The following is a 26615-nucleotide window of genomic DNA, read 5'->3' as shown; positions in this document are numbered from 1 at the left end:
CACACACACCCCCACACACACCACCAGCCACACACCAGCACACACACCACCATCACACACACCACAGCACACACCACCATCACACACCACCACACACACCACCACCACACACCACCATCACACACCACCACACACACCACCACCACACACCACCACACACACACACCACCATCACACACCACCACACACCCACCACACACACCACCACCACACACACACCACCACCCACCCCCACACCACCATCACCACCCCAACCACACACCACCACCACACACACACCACCACACACCACCCACCACACACACACCACCACACACCACCACACACACCACCACACACACCACACCACCCACACACCCCACCACCACCACACACACACCACCACCACACCACCACCACACACCACCACACCCCACCACCACACACACACCACCACACACCACCACACACACCACCACCACACACACACCACCACACACCACCACACACCACCACCACACCACCATCACACACACCACCACACACACCACCACACACCACCCCACACCACACACCACCACCCACACCCACACAACACCACCACACACCACACACCACCACACACCACCACACACACCACCACACACACCATCACACACACACCACCACACACCACCATCACACACATCACCACACACACCACCACCACACACCACCACACACACATCACCACACACACACCACCACCATCACACACCACCACCACACACACCACCACACACACACCACCACCACACACACCACCACCATCACACACACCACCACACACCACCATCACACACACCACCACACACCACCATCACACACACCACCACACACCACCATCACACACATCACCACACACCACCACCACACACACACCACCACCACACACACCACCACCACACACCACCACACACCACCATCACACACACCACCACCACCACCACCACACACACCACCACACACACCACCACACACCACCACCACACACCACCACACACACACCACCACCACACACACCACCACACACACCACCACACACCACCACCACACACACCACCACACACACCACCACACACACACCACCACACACCACCACACACACCACCACACACCACCACCACACACACCACCACACACCACCACCACACACCACCACACACACACCACCACCATCACCAAACGCCACCACTACACACCAATACCACACCACTACACACCACCACATACACATCACCACACACCACAACACACCACCATTACACACATACCACCACAACCACACACCAATACACATACCACAACCACACATCAACACACACAAATTACACACACCATCACCACACACCACACACCACCACACACCATCACATACACCGTCAGACACACCACCACACACCACCAGTACCTTCCCATTGTGTAAGTAGCCTATGCTTGGTGTAACAGCTCTCAAATGATTGTCTTCACCCCTGAACCATTCAGAGAGACGTTCTTGTCAGTCTGAAGAGAAGTGAAGGAGGCTTTTTAAGTGTTATGAGCTTTTCATGTGTGTGTTCATTTCAAAGGGACCTTTCTTTATTCTGAGACCATGACCCTCCTGGTTTTATTGCACTTTAAATGTCCTTTCTTTTATGAAGACATAGTGACAGAAGATGAGATGGTAGTTTTTTAATGACTTATTTGACAAAACTAAACAGCAACATCCCTGTCTGTTTCCCCCTTTTAATTGGATTTTTATTTAGATAATTATAGGTTTGTATGCATCCATAAAAACTGGCATGAAGAGGTCCCTGTGCCCCTGTGTCCCCCAATGGTAACATGTTGGGAAGTGCATGTGTAGTGTCACAGGCAGAGTGCCATTGATACAACTCGCCAGTCTTACTCAGTGGTCAAGTGTTGCTTGAATGTATTATCTGGCTGTGTGAGCACGTATGTGCCTATACATGCATGATGTGAGTATACACATATGTGTGTGTGCACACTTCTGTGTCATAAGTTCATGTGTATGTGTGTTATAGAGCATATGTGCAGGTCAGATTTCTCTCCTCACCTTCCATCTTGTTTGAGGCAGAACCACTTTGCTGCTAGTTGCTACACAGCAGCCACCTGGCCTGAGAGCTCAAGCAGTTCTGTCCCCTGTATAGACCTGTGCACTTGCCACACTACCAAGGTATTGACTTCCCAGGGGAGAGCCACACACACTGTGGCATGTGTGCCAGTAGTTCACTCCTGCTTGTTGCTGGGCAGTGACCCGTGGTCCCCGGGCAATACCGTCTGTTCACCAGTCACCCCTCAAAAAAGGATGTCTGGCTGCGTCTGCTCTCCAGCTAGGACAAACGACTGTGCTGTGTCTGTTGTGTGCAGAAGTTTGTGTGACCATGGTCTTTTGTCTTCTGGGATAACTACCCATGCATGCATTTGATGGATCATCTGATGTTTAGCTAAAGGAAGTTGTCACCTGTCTTCAAAAGTGAGTATAATGCCCTATCCCACCCAGAGTGTATGCATGATCCACTCACCGCGTCCTCAAAAGCATTCAGACTGTCCCTGGGTTTGGATTTTTTCCCCATTGCTATTTGTTTGTTTGTTTGTTTGTTTGGAGGGGACATGCATATAATAGAAGTCAGAGGTCAGAGAACAGCGTGCTGCAGTTGGTTTTCTCCTTCCACCATGTGGAAGAAGTGAAACTCCAAAGGGTCATCAGGCCTGGTGGCGGCCATCTTTAGGTGAACCATCTTTTCAGCTGTGTCCCTATGTTTCACTTGAGGCATTTGGATATAGACGTGTAGTAATATCTCACTATAGTTTTTTTTTTTTTTTTTGCAAAGTTTATCTGTGTGTGTGTATCTGTGGGTGTGTGTCTCTGTGTGTGTGTCTGTGTGTGTGTCTATGTGTGTGTCTGTCTGTGTGTGTGTCTCTGTGTGTGTGTCTGTGTGTGTGTCTCTGTGTGTGTGTCTGTGTGTGTCTATGTGTGTGTCTGTCTGTCTGTGTGTGTGTCTCTGTGTGTGTGTCTGTGTGTGTGTGTCTATGTGTGTGTCTGTCTGTGTCTGTGTGTCTCTGTGTGTGTCTGTGTGTGTGTGTCTGTGTGTCTGTGTGTGTGTGTCTGTGTGTCTGTGTGTGTCTGTGTGTGTGTCTGTCTGTCTGTGTGTGTGTCTCTGTGTGTGTGTGTGTGTGTGTGTGTCTATGTGTGTGTCTGTCTGTCTGTGTGTGTGTCCCTGTGTGTGTGTCTGTGTGTGTGTGTCTATGTGTGTGTCTGTCTGTCTCTGTGTGTGTCTGTGTGTGTGTCTGTGTGTGTGTCTATGTGTGTGTCTGTCTGTGTCTGTGTGTCTCTGTGTGTGTGTGTCTGTGTGTGTGTGTCTGTGTGTGTGTGTCTGTATGTGTGTGTCTGTGTGTGTGTGTCTGTGTGTCTGTGTGTGTCTGTGTGTGTGTCTGTGTTTCTGTGTGTCTGTGTGTCTGTGTGTAGAAGCCAGAAGGGACTTTAGCGTGTCCTCCTCTATCACTCTCCACCTTTGAGGCAGGGTCTCTCCCTGAATCTGGAGCTCTCATTGTTTGGGCTGCACGGAAGCAGTCCTCTTGTCTCCGTCCTCCTCAAGGCTAGGATTACAGACACACAGGATGCCCAGCTTGTTATGTGGGTGCTGGGATCCAAACTCTGGTCCTTGTGATTGCACAGTAAGTACTCTTAACCATGGAGACAACTCTCCAGGGCCCTCATTTTGATTTTAATGTATACCCCCCAAAGCTAATGGTGTGAACATATTTTGTGCATGTTGGTATAGTATATGTGTTTGTGTGAAGGTACACATATCCATTGAAGCATGGTATCTCATTGACGTAAAAATCTCTGAGTCCACTAAGCTGGCTGGCTAGTAAGCACCATGGCCCGTCTACACCCCTCCATTTGGGGATTCAATTTCATGCCACACTCATATTTTTTAACCTGGGTTTAGGAGCCCAACTCAGCTCCACATGCTTGTAAACACTTCACACTGAGCCATCTCCCAATCCCCGAGCATATCTTCTACACTAATTTGCCATCAAATACCATCTTCCTGAAGCATCCTTATGTATCTCTTGACCACTTTCTAATTGAATTGCTTGTTCTGTACACTGTTAAATCCTCGGAGTTCTCTGCATACTCTATGCTAGTCTGTTGTTGGTCACATGGTGTGTGTATATTTTTTTTTCCCCAGTTCATAACTTGCCTTGGCATCGTCTTCAGATTGTCTTTTGAAAAAAATGAAGAAATTTAATTTTGATAAAATACAATTTACCAGCATTGCCTATATTAACCTGTATCTGTTTATGGTATTAATCCCCCTATTGCTAGATACCAAATAGCTTCTCTCTGTTTTTATCCACAGTTTTAACATTTCTATAGCTCAGCCTGTACCTGGCACTGAGTGATGTGGGCGGCCAGAGCAACAGGCTGAAGCTCCCATTGCAGGGGGAGTGTTATGTTTGCACTTCTGTTGTGTTTTGGTTTGGGTGAGCAGGTTTTGGAGGTGTGTCTCTAGATGTTTAGTTACCACAGCAAGACTTGTTGGGGACATTGCAGTCCCCCTCCCATTTAACTGCTTTGTCACTTTGTCACAAGGCTGAGCTCGCTTGTGCAGGACAATCTCTCGGTTCTGTGTCCTGTCCCATTGGTCTGTGTGTCTGTCTGTCCCTTCTCAGCACCCTGTTGGCTAGATTGCCATCACTGTGTGGTCAGCCTCAATGTCAGGCAGACTGGGGCCACGCTCGTGCCTCTCTGTCAGGTGCCTGAGCTCTACCAGGGCCTATATCTTTCCACACGCATGATAGGAGGTAGTTACCTGTCAAAAAGCCACTTTGGGACCTAGGGAGGGGGCCCCACAGGAAAAGCATTTGGCGCACAAGAATGAAGGCTGAATTTCAGAACCTGTGGACTATGTAATATGGCCCCAGTGCACAGGAAGCTGAGGCAGGGGTCCCCAGAGCCAGCTGGCCAACTAAAGTAGCCAAATCTGCAAGTTCTGAATTCGAGTGAAAGACCATGCCACCATATGTAAGGTGGAGAAGGGCTGAGGAAGACACTCAATGTCAACCTCAGGTGTCCACATGCACATGCACATATGTGCAACACACACACATCCATACACATAAAAACAGGTATACCTGACATTTTACTAGGTTTCAGTAGGATCTGCATCAAGCCTGCTGACAGATTTGGGGAGGGTTAGCATCCTCGCTGTGGTCGATCTTCCAGCCACAAACAGCAAATACCTTCTAGCATCCTCCATGTGGAGTCTTCCATCTGTGAACAACAACATTTGCCTTCACTTCCTAGGTCTTCTCAGATGACATCAGGAACATTTGGTCACTTCGGCACACCGCTCCTGCACACAGTTTGTGAAAGCTAGGCTGCAGAATTTCGTTTTCTTTGCCGCGCTCATAAGTGGTAGTGTGAGTTTAATTTAATCTCCCCCGTGTCTATCATTTGAATGTAGAAATGAATAGACTCTCCTGTGTTGATCATGTCTCTTGTCACCTCGCTGAGCCCACCTGCCTGCCTGGGATACTGTTCTGCAGGTGGCCTGGGTCTCCTTGCCATCTACAGAGCTGGTTGTACTTTGTCCGGACCGATCTGAGTCTTTTGCTTTTTTGCTTGTGCCTTGGGCTCCCTCTACTGTGTGGGCTGTGAGTGCAGCAGACATCCCCACACTCAGGCTGCCACCATTGGGGGTTTTGTGGATGCTTTTTAAAGATAAATCCCCTCTCCTTAACATCCTCAGAAGTGTTCTCATTTGTTAAACGTTGGGAACCACTAGTTTGCACCCCGTACAGTACAGCCTCTCACATCCACTCTCCTTTAGCCTTTACAAGCCCTGGTAGGAGAGGAGCCATGGGTCCTACCTTGGAGGTCTTGACATGTTCCCAGGCAGAGCCCTTCTTGTCACTCGTTAGTCGCTCGGCAAGCCTGCGCTCTAGGCTGTGAGGGTGGGGTAGTGTGGAAGAGGAAAGGGGCCAGTCTAGAGCAGGAGTTGGGTGGAGTCGTGTCTGACCCCAGAAATCTCATCTTGAGAGGGGCGGGAGTGGGGATGGCTCCGTCCTCTGCCCCGGGCCTGCCTGTTCCTACTCATGCACCTAGTCCTGCACCCCCAATCTCTGCCCACTCCAGAGGAGGTCACGTAGTTACAGCCAGGTTAAACTTCTCTTCTCCTTACAAGTTCATGGCCAGCAGTGCTTGGAATTCCTTTTCGTGCAAATAAGGTGTTTCCAGTACCTTAGCCCTGGCCAATGATGTACACTCATGCCAAAATTCTCTACTCACTCGCCAACAGTTTAAATACCCTTTATTTCCACCACCCCCCCCCATGCCAACAAGCTGCCTGATGCCTGAGAAGTCTATGCTCAACCACCACTTGAGGTCTCCATCGTCCCCTGGCCATTCCTCCTAGCTTGCCTTCTCAGGCTGGTCTGACTATGAGAGAGCAGAGTGGGGGTGACACTGAGCCATCCCATAACAACAGCATAAGGGTTACAACTCTCCTGAGAAAAAAGCCCATCTAACACGTAGCCCTCCAAGTGCCCCACATTTTATCCCACCATACTACCTGTGACTGTATCTGCCTGTACTCGCAGTGCCTGGACAAGCCAAACATCACTCCCAGAACTGCTGCCATCTCCAGTTTTTTGTTTTTGTTTTTGTTTTTGTTTTTGTTTTTGTTTTCAGGAAACATACACCAAGCAATAACCCCAGAGCCCACACCTCTCCCAACTTCCACAGCAGGCAGAGGACTTGCTTCCCTGCCCCAGCCCAGCTCCCACTCCGGAACCTTCTGCGGGTGCAGCTTCCCTTCATGCCACAGCCACAGGATAACCTACTTCAGTGTCCTTGGTTGTTGTTGGTTTTAATCAGGGAAGCAATTTTCTGTCTATGCAAATCTCTTAATAATAGCAATATTATGATTGTTCTCATCAGTGGCCTTAGGCGGAGTCCCGCTGAATTGGAGAGAAGCCAAGCTGGTGATTTTCTGCATCAGAGACCTGAGCATCCTCAGGCTCCAGGGCAGAGCACACTCACATCCCTAAACAACTCCAGCCAGGAGGTGGCAGCAAGTTAGGAAGTAACCCCTAGGGACCAAAGCCAACCCACCCGCCCTGCCCTGCTCCCTGCATTGAGCGCATCATCTCATGCCATGGCCAAGGCAGGACAGCTCTGGCCCTGAGCCCTCTACAGCTTCTACAGACCACCCACTGACCATATGCAGACTGCTGTCTGGGCCAGATAGCTAGGGATGGCTCAGTGGCCACCCATAGCCTGAGAGGGGAGGCAAGCAGGGCAGAGCAGAACATGTGGCCAGTTTTCTGACCCCAACACCCAAGGACCTGGAGATGCTGGTACCCCATCCAGACTTGCCCAGGACTAGGGTAGAGTAAATGAGGGAGAACCTGGGTGCAGAATTTAAGGTGATCCATGAGAGCCAGTCGACAGGACAAGTAGTAGTTTTTTGTTTTTGTTTTTTGTTTTTTGTTTTTTGTTTTTTTTGTTTTTGTTTTTTTGTTTTTTGGTTTTGTTTTTTGTTTTTTGGTTTTGTTTTGTTTTGTTTTTTTGAGACAGGGTTTCTCTTTGTAGCCTTGACTGTCCTAGACTCACTTTGTAGACCAGGTTGGCCTCGAACTCACAGTGATCCGCCTGCCTCTACCTCCCAAGTGCTGGGATTAAAGGCATGCACCACCACCACCCAGCAACAAGTAGTATTTTAATAGAACATTTTAAAAGTCAAAATGCCCAGAAAACCAGCATTTTAATCAGAGATAGGAAGTCTCCGGGAAGGTTATGTGGCAAAGTGATGCCTTTGCTATTACATTGAAAGAGATGGACAGATGGGACAGAAGGACAGCAGAGGCGTGGCAAGAAGGTTAGGTTACCGAGCAGGCTCAGGGCAGAAAGGACCCTCTGCCCCACCCACACATCATCAAACTTCACGTGCCATGGTCCCCAGAGGGGCCTTTGCTGGCCGTGCCCACTCTGACACATGCCAAATGTGGGCTAGGTTGGGCCTCTCCCAAGCCCAGGACGTAGCGTGGTCTTGTTTCACTGGGTGCGCTCAGTAGGTCAGCAGCTTAGCCTGTGGCCTTGCCACACCCCTTCCCTGCAGCCCAGGCAGGTCTGTCAGCTGTGTACCAGCCTGTGGAGCCACCTAAAGAAGGGCCCAGAATGCCCTGCTGCCCTTGCACAGCCATCTTGGCTGGGGCTGTCGCCTGCCTCAGCTCTTCCTCCTCTCTGTCACAAACATGATCAGAGATCCATGAAAGCGACCAAGGCTAACAATTTAGGAAGTAATTTGTTATTAGTGCGGCACTGATGCGTTGAGTGACCAAAGTGCCCTTCAGTGGATTATTATTAAATATTAAGCCTATCGATTTGAAGTTGAGCAGTGTACTGATCGGTCCCTGGGAGCGGGGGTTCATGGGGGGGTGCGCATTTATTTCCATGATTTATGGAAGCCAAGCCCAGTCCTTAGCCTCACACACATTACCGTCCATGGCTGCTCCCTGAGTGTGTCATATAGATGGGGTCTGAGGGTCAGAGGAATTAAGGAGGCTGCCCAAGGCCACACAGCACAAGGGCAGAAGCAGTACCCACTCAGGTATGTCTGAGTCAAGCCCCTTCTGCCTTGCACTGTGTGCCCGCACAGTAGGAACTCATTAAATATGCCCTGGTATTTCTTCCCAAGACCGCAAGAAGAGAATGTGGAATTTTCAAATCACTAAAGCGTCCTGTCCCAGAGAAACTCTTAATACGCTCAATAGGCATTGCAATTGAGGTGTAATAATATAAATGTATATGTACAAAAAATTTTTAAAGATTGATGGACAGAAGGGAGTGTGTGTGAGAGAATGGGTGGATCAATGGTATTGGATAGCTGGGCAGATGGATAGATAGATGAGATGGGTGGATGGATTGGATGGGATGGATGGGTGAACAAAGGAAAGATTGGTAGAGAGATTCATAAGTGGATGGATGTTATGGTATGGAATAAATAAATATATAGAGAGATGGATGGAAATAAGGATGGGTTGATGAATGAGTGGATGGGTAAGATGGTTGGATAGAGAAATTGGATGGATGGATGGATGATGGATGGATGGATGATGGATGGATGATGGATAGATGATGGATGGATGGATGATGGATGGATGATAGATGGATGAATGGGTAGATGGGTGGATGGATGGGTAGATGGATGGATGGATGATGGATGGATGGATGATGGATGGATGATGGATAGATGATGGATGGATGGATGATGGATGGATGATAGATGGATGGATGGGTAGATGGGTGGATGGATGGATGGATGGATGGATAGATGGATGGGTGATGGATGATGGATGGATGGATGGATGATGGATGGGTGGATGGATGGGTAGATGGATGGATGGGTGGATGGATGGATGATGGATGGATGGATGATGGATGGGTGGATGGATGGGTAGATGGATGGATGGGTGATGGATGGATGGATAGATGGATGGGTGATGGATGATGGATGGATGGATGGATGATGGATGGGTGGATGGATGGGTAGATGGATGGATGGGTGATGGATGATGGATGGATGGATGGATGATGGATGGGTGGATGGATGGGTAGATGGATGGATGGATGATGGATGGATGGATGATGGATGGATGATGGATGGATGGATAATAGATGGATGGATGGGTAGATGGGTAGATGGATGGGTAGATGGATGGATGGATGATGGATGGATGGATGATGGATGATGGATGGGTGGATGGATAATGAATGGATGGATGGGTAGATGGGTGGATGGATGGGTAGATGGATGGATGGACGGATGATGGATGGATGGGTAGATGGGTGGATGGATGGGTAGATGGATGGATGGATGATGGATGGATGATGGATGGATGGATGGATGGATGATGGATGGATAGATGATGGATGAATGAAAGGGCAGGGAAGGAGAGGAGGAGAGAGAAGGGGAGGGGAAAATAGGAAGGAGAAGTAATGAGGAGGGCATGAGTGTAGTGATGTAAGAACTGTGACTGTCGCTCACCACTGCTGTGCAACCCCATGGTCTCAAAGCCCACACTCTTTGGCAGTTCCTGCTGCCTCCCACCCTGCACCCGTCAACGGCTGTGCAGCCACAACACCTGCTTCGTGGACTATCTGGGCATGGTTGAGTAACCATGTGTGAGCATTCCGTCTGCGTCAGCCCGAGCCATTCCGCCATTATACTGCAGCTGAGCTCAAAGAGCCCTTCATACCATTCCAGAGACCCCTGGAGCCCTGAGAAGAGGGACCTCCTCTGGCCAGATCCCGAAGTAGTTGGGAGCCTGGGCCTTCGCTGACGGAGGCCTAAGCTGATAGCGGGAACTAAGTGAGCCCTGAGCTGCCCTCACTCCGGCCCTGCAGTGTGCAGCTTTCATCCTTCTTGCCACTGGTGACCCTCAGCCATGACTGCCACCACAGCAGGGGCTGACCCAGCATCTCAGGCCAGTGGTTCTCAACTTGTGGGTCGCGACCCCTTTGTGGATTGAATGACCCTTTCGTAAGGGTCACCTAAGACCATCATAAAACCACAGATATTTCCATTACAGATCACAACAGTGGCAATGAAAATAACTTTATGGTGTAGTCAGCACAACAGGAGGGACTGTTTCAAAGGGCCGCGGCATTGGGAAGGTTGAGCAGCACTGTCCTTTCATGCGATGCCTCGTTATTAAGTTGATCGGTGTCAGCCTTCAACTTGATACTATGTGGACTCATCCACGCTCAAGAGTCTCTGGGCGTGCCTTTGGGTGATACCCTTGGAGGCACTAATTTGGGAAGGCCATCTTGACTGTGGACAGGAGCAGGGTGAGCAGAGAGAGCAGGCCGTGCAAGCGCCATCTTGCATGCCTTCTTTACTATCTTCCAATCAGAAACAATCTGTCGCTTTAAGCTCCTGCCACGGTGACCCCCGACCATGACAGACTATAACCTGAAATTGTAAATTAAACAGATCCTTCTTTTTTGTTGTTGTTAAGATTTATTTATTTATTATTTATATGGTGTTCTGCCTGCATGTACACCTACAGGCCAGAAGAGGGCACCAGAGCTCAATATAGATGGTTTTTGAGCCACCATGTGGTTGCTGGGAACTGAATTCAGGACCTTTGGAAGAGCAGTCAGTGCTCTTAACCTCTGAGCCATCTCTCCAGCCCCAACAAACCCTTCTTTAAGTTGCCGTTTTGTTTGTTTTTGCTTTTGAGACCGGGTCTCGCTATCTAGTCCTGTCTGCCCTGGATCTCACCCTCTAGGTAGACCCAGACTAGCCTCGAACTCAGAGATCCTCCGACCTCTGCCCCTCGAGCACCGAGAGCTGGGATCAGAGGTGTGTGCCACTGCAGCCACCAGGCTTCTGATGCCCGTTGGAGTATTTTGTCACAGCAGCTGGAAAAGACACAGAGACAGCAAGCGTTACCGTTTGCAGTTACAAGTGTGTACAGGGGCCTTGGGAGCAGGGAGTACGGCTGACACGGGCTGGCAGCTTTATTCTCAGTAGAGCTGTTATACCCAGATGTGGGGGAAACTGTTGGGTCATGCCTAGGCACATGACTAAAAAGGGGGCCTGTGAAGGAATGGGAAGGCTGTGAGGACGTGACTTGAGATGGGCCTGTCCAAATAAGAGGTCAGCAGTTCGGGTTGGCCAGGCGTAAAGAGGCTGTAGAAACCAGCCTGGGTGTAGAAGAGCCATGGTGAGGGCTTGTCAGGTTTGGGGCAGCCGTGAGGAGCCTGTGCAGGCCTATGACTCTAGAGGAGACCTGCAGTCAGGAACTTCGGTGGCCCTGTCACAGCTGCAGAACCTTCCCATTCCTCCCTCCGGGGACCCAGGCCCCTGAGCCTGCGTCTCTGGACTGCTCCAGCTGGAGAGACATCAGAAAACGTTAGTTCGGATAGCATCTTTCTTAAGCTTGAAGGACCTTCCTGGAGGCCCATTCGCCAAGCCTGCCCTGGCCCTGTCTATCCTGCACGCTGCTCCACTGCCTGCTCCTTTCAAGAGCCCCAGGGTACCCCTCAGCTGGTGCCACCGTCACCCACCGCCCTCCTGCAGCCCCTGGTCTGCCAATACAAAGCCATACATCTTGGGGTGTGACAAATCACTTTTTAATTGCCTCGAGGAAGAAATCCATTAGTCTTCCCTTACGTGAGAGCCATCCTAATCTTGCAGAGACTGGCTGGAGGCCGAAGCTGGGGGCCGCCAGCTATTTTTAGCTTGTATCAACAGCACTGAGCTAGAAGCCTTCGTCAGAAAGAGCAAGGAGTAAATCTTCCCAATGTCCCGGTGCCTTCTCCGCCACACCAGCCGAGCTTGCCGGAGGGGGGGACTCCGGCAAAAGGCTGCCAGAGACGGAGTATTAATTGTCCGTGTGAATTTGTCTCACGTTTCACACAGAACTCACTTCCCCTATGGCAGTCACAGTCACCACCTGCTAAGTCGCTGAGGGACCCAGGGTAACCCTGGTAGATGGTGCCACCTGCTCTCACCCTCACCTCCATCTTCACTGTGTCCTACCCTGTCCAGCAGAGTCCCCTGCGGCAGGTGGAGGGGCTGGCTGCACGTCTCTACCGCCCAGGGTAGCACAATAGCTGTCACGGCAGAAAGGACTTGTGCCCAGCGTGGGACTCCTTCTTCTCCTTCCGAGAGTCCACAGGTGGCTTTAGTGACAGGCCAGCAGCCGTATTCATGGCTTGTCCTTGAAGATGTCTCATGGACTTGTAAGCTGGACTTGTGTTGGCTTTGAATGGCTCTCCATTTTGGGAAACCTGCAGAAAGTTGAGTGACAAGTAGGGAGAAGCGAGGCATTTCATCCAACAAGGAAGTCCTGTTGCGGTTGCCTATGGAGACCACACGCTGAGTCTGAGAGGGCCCACTACCCTACCCGCCATCGAGACAAAGCTGTAGGCTCATCATGGGGGAGACTGAGGCCCAGTGTGAATGAATGGATGGATGTCTGTTCATGAAGGGCTCTGATTGGCTGAGACCCACTCTAGTTCCTGCCATGACAAAAGCCACTGACTGATAGGTTTTACTTTGGCTTACAGTTGGAGAGTACTGTCCACCGTGGGGGGATGTCAGGGCCGCAGGAGCGCAAGGCAGCTGGCCATGTTGTACCTGTGGTCAGGAAGCAGACAGATGATTGCTGCTGCTCAGCTCACTTTCCCCTTTAAATGAGGGGCAGGACTCCAGGCCACGGATGGTGCTGCCATATTTAGAGCGGGTCCTTCTTCCTCAGTTAAACTTTTGTGGAAACACCCTCATGTTCACACCCATGTTTCCATGGTGATTTTCAGCCCTGTAGAGATGACAACGACAAGCGATGGTGACCTATGTTCTAAAGGTGAAGGGCCCCCTCTAGCAAGATACCTCTTGGGAGCTGTCCCTCTTCCGTGATCCTTTAGAGGTTTTCTAAGGGGGCTGGGTGCCTAGTGGCACAGGCAGATTCTGACTTTGGAGAGTGGGGCCTGGGAGCCTAGTCCATAGCACTATTCTATATTGAGGCTGTAGGCTCTTAGGACAACCAGCCACCTGCTGAAGACAAAAGCAGCAGCTGCTGCTTCTTCTCCTCCTCCTCCTCCTTCTCTTTTCTCTCTCTCTCTCTCTCTCTCTCTCTCTCTCTCTCTCTCTCTCTCTCTCTCTCTCTCTGCCTCTCTGTGTCTCTGTCTCTGCCTGTCTCCCTCCCTCCCCCTCTCTCCCTCTCCCTCCTTCCCACTCTCCCTCTCCCCCCCCCCCAATCTCAGGTACAGGGCCAAGCACTCAGACAGTGCCTTTGTGCTTCATGGTCGCTGCAAAGACACGAGGGTTTGAGCGAGGATAAGTACCCTTCCTCCTCCATCCACCCACACCCACACAGCCCGGCTGGTCATGGACTCTCTGGGCCATGTGTCAGAGAGGGCTTCTTGCAGGGGACTCTGGCTGTTTTCTTTTTAATCAGAGTGAGATACTGTACAGATCTATTTATGTGCATGAAATTCAAAGCTCCGCTGTTAAGGTTCCACCTGATGCTAATAGCCTTAATTGCAAATCCTTTATTTATAGACTCGGGTTCTAACAACCTCGGCTTGGTATTAAGGTAGATGCTGAGTAAGGCAGAGGTGGGCGGGAGGTTCCCTAGCGGCACCCCCTCCTGAGTTGGGGAAATCAAGAAAACTGGCTCACGACACCCAGCCGCTTCCACCCCCACATAGGCGGGCTCCCAGGGGGCAGACGGTTAAGAATCTTATGCAAAGTAGATCTCCTCACACTCTCATTAAAGCAGCCAGGCCTGACTCAGCGCTGTGGGGTGAGCAGAGAGCCCCAGCCCACCTCGACAGGAATGAAAGCAGGAGGTAGCACACTGCCTCCTCAGAGGTCTCTCCCGGTCCTGCCCCGCCCTCGGCCTTCACTCTGGGGTCCAGGATCTCTGTTCTCTGATTCACTCCCCCACAAGAGACCTTCCGGGATTCTGAAACAGACAAGCCAAGTTCAGTGTTCTCGCCCTGGAAAGAGCTGGGCAAGGGCTGTGAAAGGCCCTTGTGTCCTCGTGTCTGCCTTTACCCTGGGGAGACTGTGAAGGGCTATCTCTGAGGACCTGGCCCAGCAAGGCTCTTATGTCTGAGCAGCAGATGCCCACGTCTGTGGGAGCCTGGGGATAAAGCTGTGAAACTCTTCACTGTGGACCCACTCGGGCTTTCCCTCTGCTTTCCACCACCCCACCCCACCCCTCCCCCTCAGCCTGGCCCTGGCTCTGAGATGTGAAGCCCTAGTTCTCAAGAGGGTACCCTCCCTGAGGCCCCCAGCTGAGTGCTATTCACCCCAGGCCTCAGCTGTAGTGACTTCTACCCCCTCAATGCCCTTTCATCTTTTTTGTCCCTCTTTTCTCTCTGATAACACCTACTTTATGGAGCTAGCTGCCCAAACCCAGGGTGGTAGGCGGCCCCCCGCCCCCCGCCCCACCCCCACCCCACCACGCCCCCACTCCTGCCTCTTTGGCCCCCCCATCCCCCCACTCCCCCACTTCCCTCCCACCCTCTCCATCCCCATTCCCACCCCCCCCCACCCCACTGCCACCGCAGCCTGCCTTAGCCCCTGCCCTGGCCTTCCTTCCTCCAGGCTCCAGGCTCTGGTTCAACCAGGTAGCAGTTGCTTAATGTCAGGGGGTGGCCCTGAGCAGCTGCCTTCAGAAAGTGCCTCTTCCCCCACAGTTGACAGATGTGGCTCCCCTGAGCAAGAGGCATATGGCCCAACCAGAAGGCATGCATCCCCCCATGGTTTATGGGACGAAGCATGACTAAGTGGGCGGAGCATTGGGGATATCTTTGTAAAGGACTTTCTCTCTGACCCTCTGCCAGTGGAGCAGCAGGCCCAAACAGTCACAAGGTGTCTGCCCTTCACCCTCTGTTTGAAGGGTCCCTGCAGCCAGTGCATCCTCCACCCAGAGTCTCACAGCCATCACATGCAGCCCTTTGGCCTCAGAGGCCAGAGAGGCTCTTTCAGGGTGGCAGGTAGCACAGCCCTGGCTTCAGTGAGCCCAGCAGCCCGTCTATGCGTGGGTCTGTGGGAGGCCAGGCTCAGGGTCAATGGGTGGAGGGCTGAGGCTGTGTTCTGGAAGCCAGGCCTGGGAGCTACATCTGGGATGCACCGGATCCCATCTCCCCAGAAGGAGCCTCCTGCCGTTGAAGGGCACCCAGAACACAAAAAAAAAATGGAGCAGCCTGTTCCCTGGAAACACCTCAGCCTGTCCTTGTTAGTCAATCACTTCCCTGGAGACCAGTCCAAACCCTTTAGCCCCAGACAAACAGAGCTGCTCTTGAGCTCCTTGGAAGACATGAGATTTTAATTGTGGGCGGCTTTATTGGGCGAACACTTTTCAGAGAGACACTCCAGGTCCAGGCGAGCCTTGGAGAGTAGAAGAAAGGCTTTTTCCGGAGCTTTCTTTCCTGGCTCTGACTGACAAGGGTGGCCGGCCTCCTCTCAGAAGGGCTTTTCCCCACTCACCAAACAACCCCCTACCAGACATCATCCCTGTTTTATCATTTGATAGACGTGAACAAATGTGTTCACATCACAAACCAATTTACCTTTAAAAGGACCTCGTGTTAGCTGTGAGTGGTGTGTCCACAAATGTTTAATGACCAGCTTCGTGGGTGGGAGTGAGGAGCCCGCTCTGTAGTGTTTGCCGATTGATTTCCACGGCGCACAAATTTCCATCATGGCTGACTTCAGTCTCCAGATTTACATCCCTCAAGAATGGTACAGAGCCCAGAGGTTTTCAGGTTTTAGAATATGTCCATACGCATAATGAGATACATTCGCCACACCTGGCTTTTTGGCGCCGACTTTTCCATTGTCCCCTTGACATTCAAAATGTCTCAAGGCTCAGGAATGGAGCGACAGCTCGGCGGTTAGGAGCACTGGCCGCTCTCGCAGAGGACTCAAGTTCAGTTCCCAGCATCCACGTGGATGCTCACAACCCCCTGCGACTCCGGTGTAAGGGGAATCTGACTGTCATCTTCTGGCCTCTATAGGCACTGCGCTCACATGTGCAGATACATACACACAAGCTAAACACCCAGCCACCAAATAACACATTTTTTTTTTAAAAGTTCCGGGTTTAGAGCGTTTTGGATTGGGAGTACTCAGTCTTTGCCAAAATGGTGTCACTGGGGTTCAAAGCTGAGAGAAAATATGTACTAATGAACAGTGTGACATGCCACTATCTACAACCTATAGCAGTCCTTACTGTGTCAACCCCAGCTCCCACAACCCAAGTCTATCTTTCCTTATGACTCAAGGTAGGAGCTTCTAAAGAGGCCATGTGCCGGTGACTGTCTAGGGACAGCCCCATGCCAGCCTGAGCTCACACCAGGTAGCATCAAACTGGGAACACAAGTGAGCCCCACCTTTCTCATTCAGGCCTGGAAGGGTCCACGGCCGAGTATCCCTATCCAAAATGCTCCAAACCTTGAGACCTTAAAAAAAAAAATTTATGTATTATTTTAGTCTGTATGTTTAGTTGCATGTGTGTATCTGCACATGTGAATCTGCACATGTGAGTACCAGTGTCTATAACAGCAAGAAGATGGAGTTCAAGAGTCCTTGGCATCTAGGCTTTGAAGCTTCAAGAAAATTCATCTAAGCTCTTATCTCTACCGGCTACAGAGGTCTGAACCCTGGATCCTACCTGCTGCGAGCCCCAGCTGCTCTCCCACCATCCAGGACTCTTCTTGTGGGTGACAGTCCCCAGACACACAGAGCCTGTGGCCTCCAGAGTAAAGTTTGCCTCTGGGGCCTCCTTGGCCTCCCTGCATGTTTACCACACACACTGTTTTAGAAAACATTGTGTAAGCTGGTGAGAGGGCCTGGTGGGTAGAGAGACCTGGCAACCTGAGTCTGATCTGTAGGGAAAACTGACTCCTACAAGTTGTCCTCTGACCCTCCACATGTATGAGGTGGCACATGTGCCCATAATCAGACACACAGAAACACACACAGAAATAAATGTAATTTTAAAAAGAAAAAGAAAGAAAAGAAACAGTTGAGATTACCTAAAAATCTTGCAATCTCACACAAGCCTGCAGATTTTATGGCTCTTGCTTAAGACTAGAAGCTTCTGACTAGTGAGTCTAAATGTCCCCTGTGGCTGCAGTCAGGAGCTGCCCCAGACCACAGGCTGGGAGCATCTGGCCACCAGCCACACCCCACACATTCTGCCCAGTGCTCAGGCCAGCCAGCAGCTGTCATTTCTCACACCACCAGAGCTGTGTTGTTGGTTTTTTTTTTTTTTTCCTTAAAGAAATACTCCCAGCTACTCAGGTTGTTTTTTACAGAAGTGGTCAGTGAAAGATGGAGCAAGTGGCCCATGCATTTGGAGGGGAAGCACTCAGCGTATTTCTTTGTGGGAAAGAAGAATATTCCTCTCAGGCCACTGCGCTGGATCATTCCAGGGGACCCGTCCTAACAGTCTGTGGGAACAGAACCTCCCGGGGCTGTGTGTGGCGCAGAGTGTGAGGCCTGCTCGTCTGAGTGTCGTGTGCAAAGTGGAATTACATCAAAGTGACTCTGCAACCAGCCACACGTATAGACATCTGCATGGCTCCACTCATTACCTTGAAGGTCTCACAGAGAGTCTGGTAATGGAGGCAGCTGTGGGAAGGCAAGGCCCAGGCATGAGCAACCCATTATGGAATAAAGGCCCTGATGGACAAACCCAGACATGTGTCAGAAGACCCTCAGAGCTGAGGTGCTGTAGAGAGGACGAAGCATCCTCCTCTGCTGGGTTCACCTGTCCTTCCCAGGAGTGTCCTGGCAAGCCTCTGTGTGCCCTAAAAACCTAGCTAGGAGACTACTTCCTCCAGGAAGCCTTACCTTCCCGAAAGATTACCATGCCTTTCCCTGGCTTCCCTCTAAACCCTGTGCCTGCCCTTCAGTGTACATGTCATTGTGTGTTACGATCTCGTGGATGATCCAGCGTCACTGCAAGGACCATGCCCTGTTCGTGCTGGTGCGCCCACCGCCTGGGGCTATGCTGGTACTTGACTGAGGCTCCGTGAATGAATGAGAATGAATGAATGGATGCACAGCGAGATGGACGGGTGGATGGATGGGTATAGATGAAGGCGTGGCTATGTGGAAGGATGCAGACATGCACGGGTAGACAGATGAATGGATGGGTTTGTGTGTGGGTAGATGGTGGGTGGGTGGACAGACGGGTGGGTAGGCGCAGAGGATATAGAAATTGATCTCTGAGAGGCCAGACTGGGTCCCAGGGTCAGAGCTGGAGTACAGCCGGGCTTAGACAAAGTGAGCTCAGTTTTGAAGCCGGGTTTCACTAGAGGATCTGACCTAACTAACTGAGAGTCTTGCCGGGGAACCACCGAGCAAACCAGCCTGCCCGGAACAGTGGCCCCAGCTGAAAGTTTCAATAGTCCCACCTCCCAGGTATGGGTCAATTTCTTCCCACCCCAGGCCAAGAGTTCAACAGTGCCCTGCCCTCCAGGAGCTCATGTGTAGGATGCAGAGAACACTGTGTGGCTTCTGCCTTGCTTCCCAAGGATACCAACCTAGACACATGGATCTAGCACTAGACCTTCCCTGCGTGCAAGCGGGAGCCACGGGCCAGTTGAGGATGAAAAATGCAGCAAGTTAAAGACTCCTGAGGGATAGTTATATAGTTATACGGGGGTTTTAAAGGTCAGGAAAACTACTGTGGAGAATCGGATGCCAAGTGCAACTCACAGTGGTGATTAATTGACTAAATCATGGCAGCCTTGACCCACCTCTCGGAAGCTGGGGGAATTAGCTGGTTAAGTCACAGGAAGCTGCCTCTCTCCACCGTGAGGAAGGAGCAGGTCACTGGTCTTTGGCTAACGACATGCCCCAGTGAGTTACCCCAGGCCTGCCCTGGACACACTGACTTGAGGAACTGAGGGGCACAGGGTCCCCTGGAATCCTCCCTGATCCATCCAGCTGCTGTGGCCCCACGTTCCTTGTGTGGCTCCTGGCTGGCGCTCTCTTTCTCTCTTTCTTTCTTTCTTTCTTTCTCTCTCTCTCTCTCTCATCCCTCTTGTGATTGGAACTTGTTCTCTGATCATGGCTTTGTAGCGTAAGCCCTCCATTTGGTCCTCCTCAGCCCAGAGGAGGAGACTGGGAAAATGACAACTGTGGACAGAGCTCATCAATGATAGCTCAGCTCTAAAGGGGAGAAATTGCCGCCTTGTCATAATTATCGATGGGCGCTGGATTTGCTGAGTTAGACGATGGGAGAAGGGTTGATATTATGGCCACAAGACTTGATTTGGTCAATAAAGCAAATTGGTTTAAGTGAAAATAAAGCCACGTCCGCAAGTATATTAGAAGAATTAAGTAATTGCTGTCCAGGGTGCATGGAATATAAATCTATGTTTGCTTGAAATTATTACAATGTGCTATTGATTACTTTCAACCTGCCATTGCCTTTTAAGTTATAGATTATTAAAGGGTAATATGTTTAACAAATATCTTCCGAGGCGTGCCCTGATGAGACACACAAGCGTTACACAGGCAAATCACCCATCACCCCAGCAAGCTCTGCGGTCCATGGTCACGTGACCAAAACTCCAGGCAGGAGCCTGGAGACTGTTGCCAGCTATGGTAGACTCTAGGTCTCACCAGATCTCAGGAAGAGATGGGAGGGAGGCCTTATTCTTGTTCCTCAGAGATTCCTCTGTCTCCCTCCCGTAACCTCGTGTCATGTGACACACAGGAAGTGGTGCATAAATATTGGTTCCACAGTAGCCTTTTTTTTCTTCTTCAACATTTTCTTTATTAAAAATATTTAATTACAGAGGCAACTGGGCACATTATAACAAATGAATGCATTATTCTTAAATATTTAAAAATATTATTCTAATTAGAAAAATTAGATACACTCACAGTGGAGCATTTATGAGCTATATGAAAAAAAAAAAAGATAATAAAAGTCACCCAGAGACACCCCAGCTTCTGCTTTGGCATATTTCCTGTCAGTTTTTTTCAGCTGTATTCATTCAAAACAATGACATAGGTATATATAGCTTAGTGTTTTGTGTTCAGTTTACTTACCCTTACATAATATGGCTTTTAATGCCTGTGTGATGCTCCATTTTATGGATATACTGTAATTTATCTGGTCATTCGCCCCAGTGTTAAGCCTTAGAAATAGTTAGCTGACAAACACCTTTGTGTATCAGTCTCCCATCTCACCCCCCTGAGTACTCCAAAATGGCAGGTTCCCAAGGGACAGCACTTGGCAAGCGCTATGAGAAGGCCGGGTCCTGAACCTGCGACTCATGCATCCAGTTTATTCTTGAAGTTCTTGGTAACGTTTGAAGGCAGGGTGAACCGCTTGCTTGCATTTTGCACCTGGCCGCATTTGTTGCACAGCCGTTCCGGCAGATGCTCCTCGGCTTGGGGTGGGCGTCAGCTCAGCAGCTCAGGGCCCTGAGCCAGATCCCATTTCATCCCTCGTGAAAAGCAGAGAGTAGGGTGTGACTTCCATCATGCCCATCTGGGAGTCACCTCCACACAGAATTTAACATAGACACCAAGGGGCCTACTGCACCTTACTGCTGCTGTCATCTGTGTCTTCTTCCTGTTGCTTCAAACAGTGGCCTCTTACACATTATTCAGGGGTTTTCTTAATGTCTAAACATTACTTTCACCATTTTTTAAAATTAAGCAGTCACAAACTTACTGAAACTTAGAAGACATTTCTGACCATTTGGAAGTTGCCAGCCTTCTTACCCCGTGAACATTTGAGTCCCATTCTCCCGCGTGGCCACCTCAGAGCTCTCAGACCAGGAACCAGCTACGGCGCACTCTCCCGGTGTCGGCAGACTTCAAATGAGTCCCCTGAATTGCCCCAATGCCCAGTTGTTTGAGAAGTGTCCTTCATTTGGGAGGGTGTCAGTGCCTCCTCCTGAAGAGATTCTGCCTATATGACTTCATGCTAGACTGCACTGAGGGTCACGAAGTGCCAGGTGGCCAAGGGGGTCACTCTGACCAAAGGGGATGTCTGACAGGCTGCACCCTGAGGCTGCACCCTGACGTGGGTCTCTTTCCCTCTTTAGCTAATAAGTATTTCTGTGAGTGGGTACTTCGCAACACCCCTCAGCAAACCTCCGTTTACTTTGTTTGTTTTTTATAATGTTATGGATTAATAGTCTCTCTTGCTGATGGATTATGGTCCTCTGTGAAGCCACTTGTTGTGAAGTTCCGGTCGCTTCTGAGCCATTGAGATGAGTGTCACATTGTGAGCGTTTCCTCACATTCTGAACAGAGTTCCAGGCATAGCTGTCCTTTCCCAGAATCCACCATTCCTCCTTGTTCCTTTTAGAGGAAAGTGGTTTTTAAAAGCCAAGATATGGCTCTTCAGTGCACTTGAGGTTATCTTAATGTCATTGGTCCAAGTCTTGTCAGTGGATAGCGCAAGAAATATAGTGTGTGTGTGTGTGTGTGTGTGTGTGTGTGTGTGTGTGTGTGCTCATCACCATATTTACCAACCTATTAAGCTGTCTCCTAGCATCCTGAAATATGTTTACACATGTGACCAAGCTTCTCTCAAACAACCCACCTCACATTCCCACCACCTCCTCACCCTCCCTGGTCTCTGACAGCCCTTGAGAGGCTACCATACTGTGAGGAATTTCTCCTTATGCATCAATGAAGCAATCTGTCACAGGAAAGATGCTGACGGTATCCCTAGGCTCAAAGGAAAGAGTGCTATTATCTACTAGTAATGTCTGTAAAGGACAGGCAAATAGGAAGCGGAGAACACTTACCCCGACCTGGGAAGATCAGCTTGCGCATTCAGTTGTCAGGTGGCTGTGTAGTTTTGATAAACAGATAACAGCACTTATAACTAATAAAAAAATAAATAGACTGGCAATCAGTGTCAGCTAGGTCATGTGGTGGTCCCTTTTATTGGGTGCTGGAAAAACAGTTCTGCGTCTGCTCTACAAGTGTGCACCTGCAGCTTTGAACAGCTCCCTCTGCAGCTTCTCTCTGGTTTTAGTCCCTCTTCTATAGCCTGGGGAACCCCATATAGAGCTTGTTAAGGAGGTGACCATGCTATGACTTTTTCTCTCCCCTTCTGGGGTGACCCTGAATGGTAGGGCTACTACTAAAATGCTCTTGGACTGCCTTCTACACCCATGTTCCTCAGACTGGTGTCCACAAAACCCAGAGGTCACAGACGGCTCAGCAGAAGCACCAGGACTGATGGCGACTCAAGTCCCTACCTGTGTGCCAGGGCTTCCAGAAAGGTCTACTGTAGAGTGCAGTTGTGGGCTTTCCCAGCCTTCTCTGGAACCTATTTATGCCACAGATATGTGCCTCAGAGACCCAGCTAGACACTGTTCTAGGGTGACCTTTCAGGCCCATAAATAAAGAGGAAGAAGGAGAAGGGAAACAAAATCTAAAAAAACAAGTCACCCCAGATGCCAGGAAGCAATGGCTGATGCAAGGGTGAAAGCTCTGAGTGTGAAGGGCGCAAACTGAGAGACAGCAAGCAGGTACCACCACCCACCTGAAAGGCCGCGACATCCACAGGAGAAGACACAGATCCTTGGAGGTCTGAGGTTGGGGAGTGACTAGATGGAATATCAAGGAGACCCAGGCTCTGGTCTGGTTCCAGAAGCTTCCTGACTCCCAGCAGAACATGGGAACAGCCTGGCTGCCCCACTCTGCATGGCCAGAGGCTTGACCTCATGGGTCTCTCAGCTTCTTGTCTTTGGCATATGGCCCTTGCCCTGCCCCCAGTCCTGCTCTAAGCAGCTCTCTGGCCTTCCCAGCTACATGGTCCTTTCCAGAGAAAGCCCTTACCTTGGGCTTCATCATAGCCTAAGGGTCTCAGTCCAGAGCCAAGGCCAGAAGAGGAGAGTGTCAGAGCAGTGGGCTCCAGTGCAGACCTGATCCAGTGCTGGGCTCTGCACTCCTTTTTTTTTTTTTTTTTAATTGAGAGAGGGTCTCACTTTAGCCAGACTGACCTCAAACTCATAGCAATCCTCCTGCCTCAGCTTCCTGAGTGCCAGGGATACATTGTGTACTTCTGACAGTCCTCTTCACGATGCACCACGAGACCCTGAGACCTGAGGCAACTCCTGCGGAGTCCAGTAGAACACGCTGTGGTCCAAAAAAGGAGCAGCCCCACCCTGGGGACCCCCAAGAGCCCTCAGAAAAAGCAGGGAGTACATCTGTAAGCTGGCAGTCACTCTGAGCTCCATCTACTATGTCATCGCCCACATGGGCCCAGGAGACTGGTTCTGTGATAGGAAGTAAATGATAGCTTGGCTGTCCCACTTCCAGGTTCTACGTGTGTGTGTGTGTGTGTGTGTGTGTGTGTGTGTGTGTGTGTGTGTCATGGTGTTTGTGGCAGGCATGTATATGTATGCAGGGCACAGGGAGGGAAGCTCCATCTACTTCCCAAACTTTGCTCCTTTTGCATCAAGACATCTTTGAGCCTGAGCATCAAGGGCCGTACACTCTGGACCATCTCTCCAGCCAGCCCTCTGCGTGCGTGAGTGGGTGAGTGGCTGGGTAAATGAATGAACAAGTGGGTGAGTGAGTGCGTGAGTAGGTAAATGAGTGGGTGGGTGAGTAAATGAGCTTGTGAGCAAGTGACGTCATGAGTGGGTGGATGCATGAGTGAATACGGGAGGGAGGGAAGTAAGGAGGAAGGGAGGGAGGGAGGGAAGTAAGGAGGAAGGGAAGGAGGGAGGGAGGGGAGGAAGGGAGGGAGGGAGGGAGGGAAGTAAGGAGGAAGGGAGGGAGGGAGGGAAGTAAGGAGGAAGGGAGGGAGGGGAGGGAGGGGAGGGAGGGAGGGAGGGATGGATGGAGGGAGGGGTCAGTGTACTCCTCCATGGCAGGTGAGGAGGGCATGCTGGAAGTGACGGAGAGAGGTACAAGTCAGCCCTTTGAGAAAGCCAAGGAAGGCTGGGCATGGTGACTTATGTATGTACTTGGAAGGCTGAGGCCAATAGATCCCTGTGAATTTGAGACTAGCCTGATCTACATAGCAAGTTTCAGGCTAGCTGGGGGTGCATAGCGAAATCCTGTCTCAAAGGGAGAAAAATCATATGAGGCTGAAGAGATGGTTCCATGGTTAAGAACACTTAAAGCATGGTGGCCCGACCATCTCTGCCTCCAGTTCCGAGGGCCTGGCGCCCTCTACTGGCCTCTACAGGCATTGTACTCACATGGTGCACATACATGCATTCAGGCCAAAAATAAAAATAGAGAACTCTTAAAAAGAAAGACCAAAGGCATCCCCTTAAAGCAGCCCACTGTGTGGGTGAAGCTGGCACTGGGGCTGTGGGCCAGACACCTGTCGTCTTGCCTTCATGGAACCTCCACTGGATCCACTGGGAAGATAAGAACAAGGAGAAAGTGCAGCTATTTTTATGTAGCCGGTTTTACTGTTCCCAGTCTGCAGGGGGCCTGGCTCGGTGCTACCAATGCACATACCCCCTCCCCAATGTGGTGGGCTAAAAGAAGTGAAGAAAGTCGCCCTGCTTTGGGCTTCAGGAAAGGGAAGGCAACTCCCCCAGAGGCTGCCAGAGCTCTGGTGGGCAAGTGTCATGTGCTATGGGGGAACGGGGCCGGGAACTGAGAGAGAGAGAGGGAAAGCCCAGTCCTGAGCAGCAGCAGGCAGCCCACGTGGACCGAGACACAGGTGCTGTGAGCCCTGCTAAGATGCCAGGTCTTCCACACCCGGGCCCCAGACCCACGAGGGAATGTCTCTTAAGGCACAAAGGATGGGCTCTGCTCAAGCACCCAGTGCAGAGAGATGCCAGCAATGGGAGGAAGAGAGGGACAAGACACTGAAGGTGGCCTCGGGGAGAGCCGAAGCTGACCATAGTGTAAAGTCCTTGCTGGAAGCCTTCCCCTGCCTTCCAAGATCACTCCCTCTTACCCTTTCTCCCCCTGTTCCCTCTTCCTCCACTTTGTCCTGCTTTCCTCTCGGAGCCAGTTATTTCACAGATCCTGAGGGAGCTCTGTCCTGGTTGCTAGAAGAGTCCACACCAGAATCCTGGCCTCTTCGGCTCTAGAAGTTACTAGAGATAAGAGAGAGCTCTGAAGAAACACAGAACATGGCAGTTTCTTCAGAACATCTCAGAAGGAATGTTCTAGAAGGTGACACGTGTCTTCCTCACCTTAGTTCTAAACCATTTGTCTGAAACTTGAGGACAACAAGTCCTCCAGTTGCCACCTTCCCTTCCTGTGCCCAGACAGACATTACTAATAGATTGCAATATGTGTCCTACTACACCTGCACCTCAGAGTTGTCAGCTTGGTCCATGGCCCTGTTAGTAGAAGCTGATGAATAAGATGGAATCAACCGGCCTCCTCCCATCACCATCTCCAGCCTGATGGTCCTCCATTCTCAGTGTCACGAAATACCACACATGCACTTCTCACGGGCTCCTTCTTATCTCTCTTTGCCCACAGCTGTCCCCTGCCCACAGGCATCTTTTGACCCATTGGGGTTGCCTCCCTTACTGGGACCCTTTGATTTATCTTGCTTCACCTTAAAATAGCAGGAGCCAGAGCTTTCCTGAAGAAACCCAGCTGGCTCCCCAGACCTGATGGCAGGAACCCAAATCTGAGTGCTGAATATTTCTGTTTGGTGTTTTTTTTTCTCCCCCAAGCAGTCTGCTAATGGAGGTGAGAAGGGGGCTCCCAGAGTTCACAGCTGCCTCTGCCAGCCCTGGGTAATGATGTGTGAAGGCTGACACCTCCAGTAAACTGAGAACTTCCAGATAGTCCCTTTCCAAAGCAGCTCCAGTGTCTGCCAGCAAGAAGGCCTGGGTGTCAGCATCCCCTGAGGAGTTGGCGGTCCACTATGGAGCAGGTGGACCTGCAACTGAAGGAACTACTTATGGAATCCCAGAGCCCTGGCTTCTCTGGAACCTGGGAAGCTGACAGCCCCCACTGCTTCCGATTTCAGCACAGTGGTGTTCATCTTGTGCGCACATAGGGAACACCCAGGAGGGTGGACGGGTTGGTAACTTCTTGTAACCAAAGCAGGTGACCCTGTGATTCTATCCCCTCCAT

At 50.7% G+C, this 26615-nt stretch overlaps 1 protein-coding gene across 11 annotated transcripts in view; it reads left to right on the top strand.

Annotated features, from left to right (window-relative positions):
- Nucleotides 1-26615, top strand: part of Camta1 (calmodulin binding transcription activator 1) — an 850861-nt gene that overhangs the window by 642925 nt on the left and 181321 nt on the right. The window lies entirely within an intron of this gene.

This window comes from Acomys russatus, chromosome 29 (assembly GCF_903995435.1).
Source record: "Acomys russatus chromosome 29, mAcoRus1.1, whole genome shotgun sequence".
In the NCBI taxonomy this organism is placed as follows: Eukaryota; Metazoa; Chordata; class Mammalia; order Rodentia; family Muridae; genus Acomys; species Acomys russatus.
This window is presented reverse-complemented; position numbering and strand designations above follow the sequence as displayed.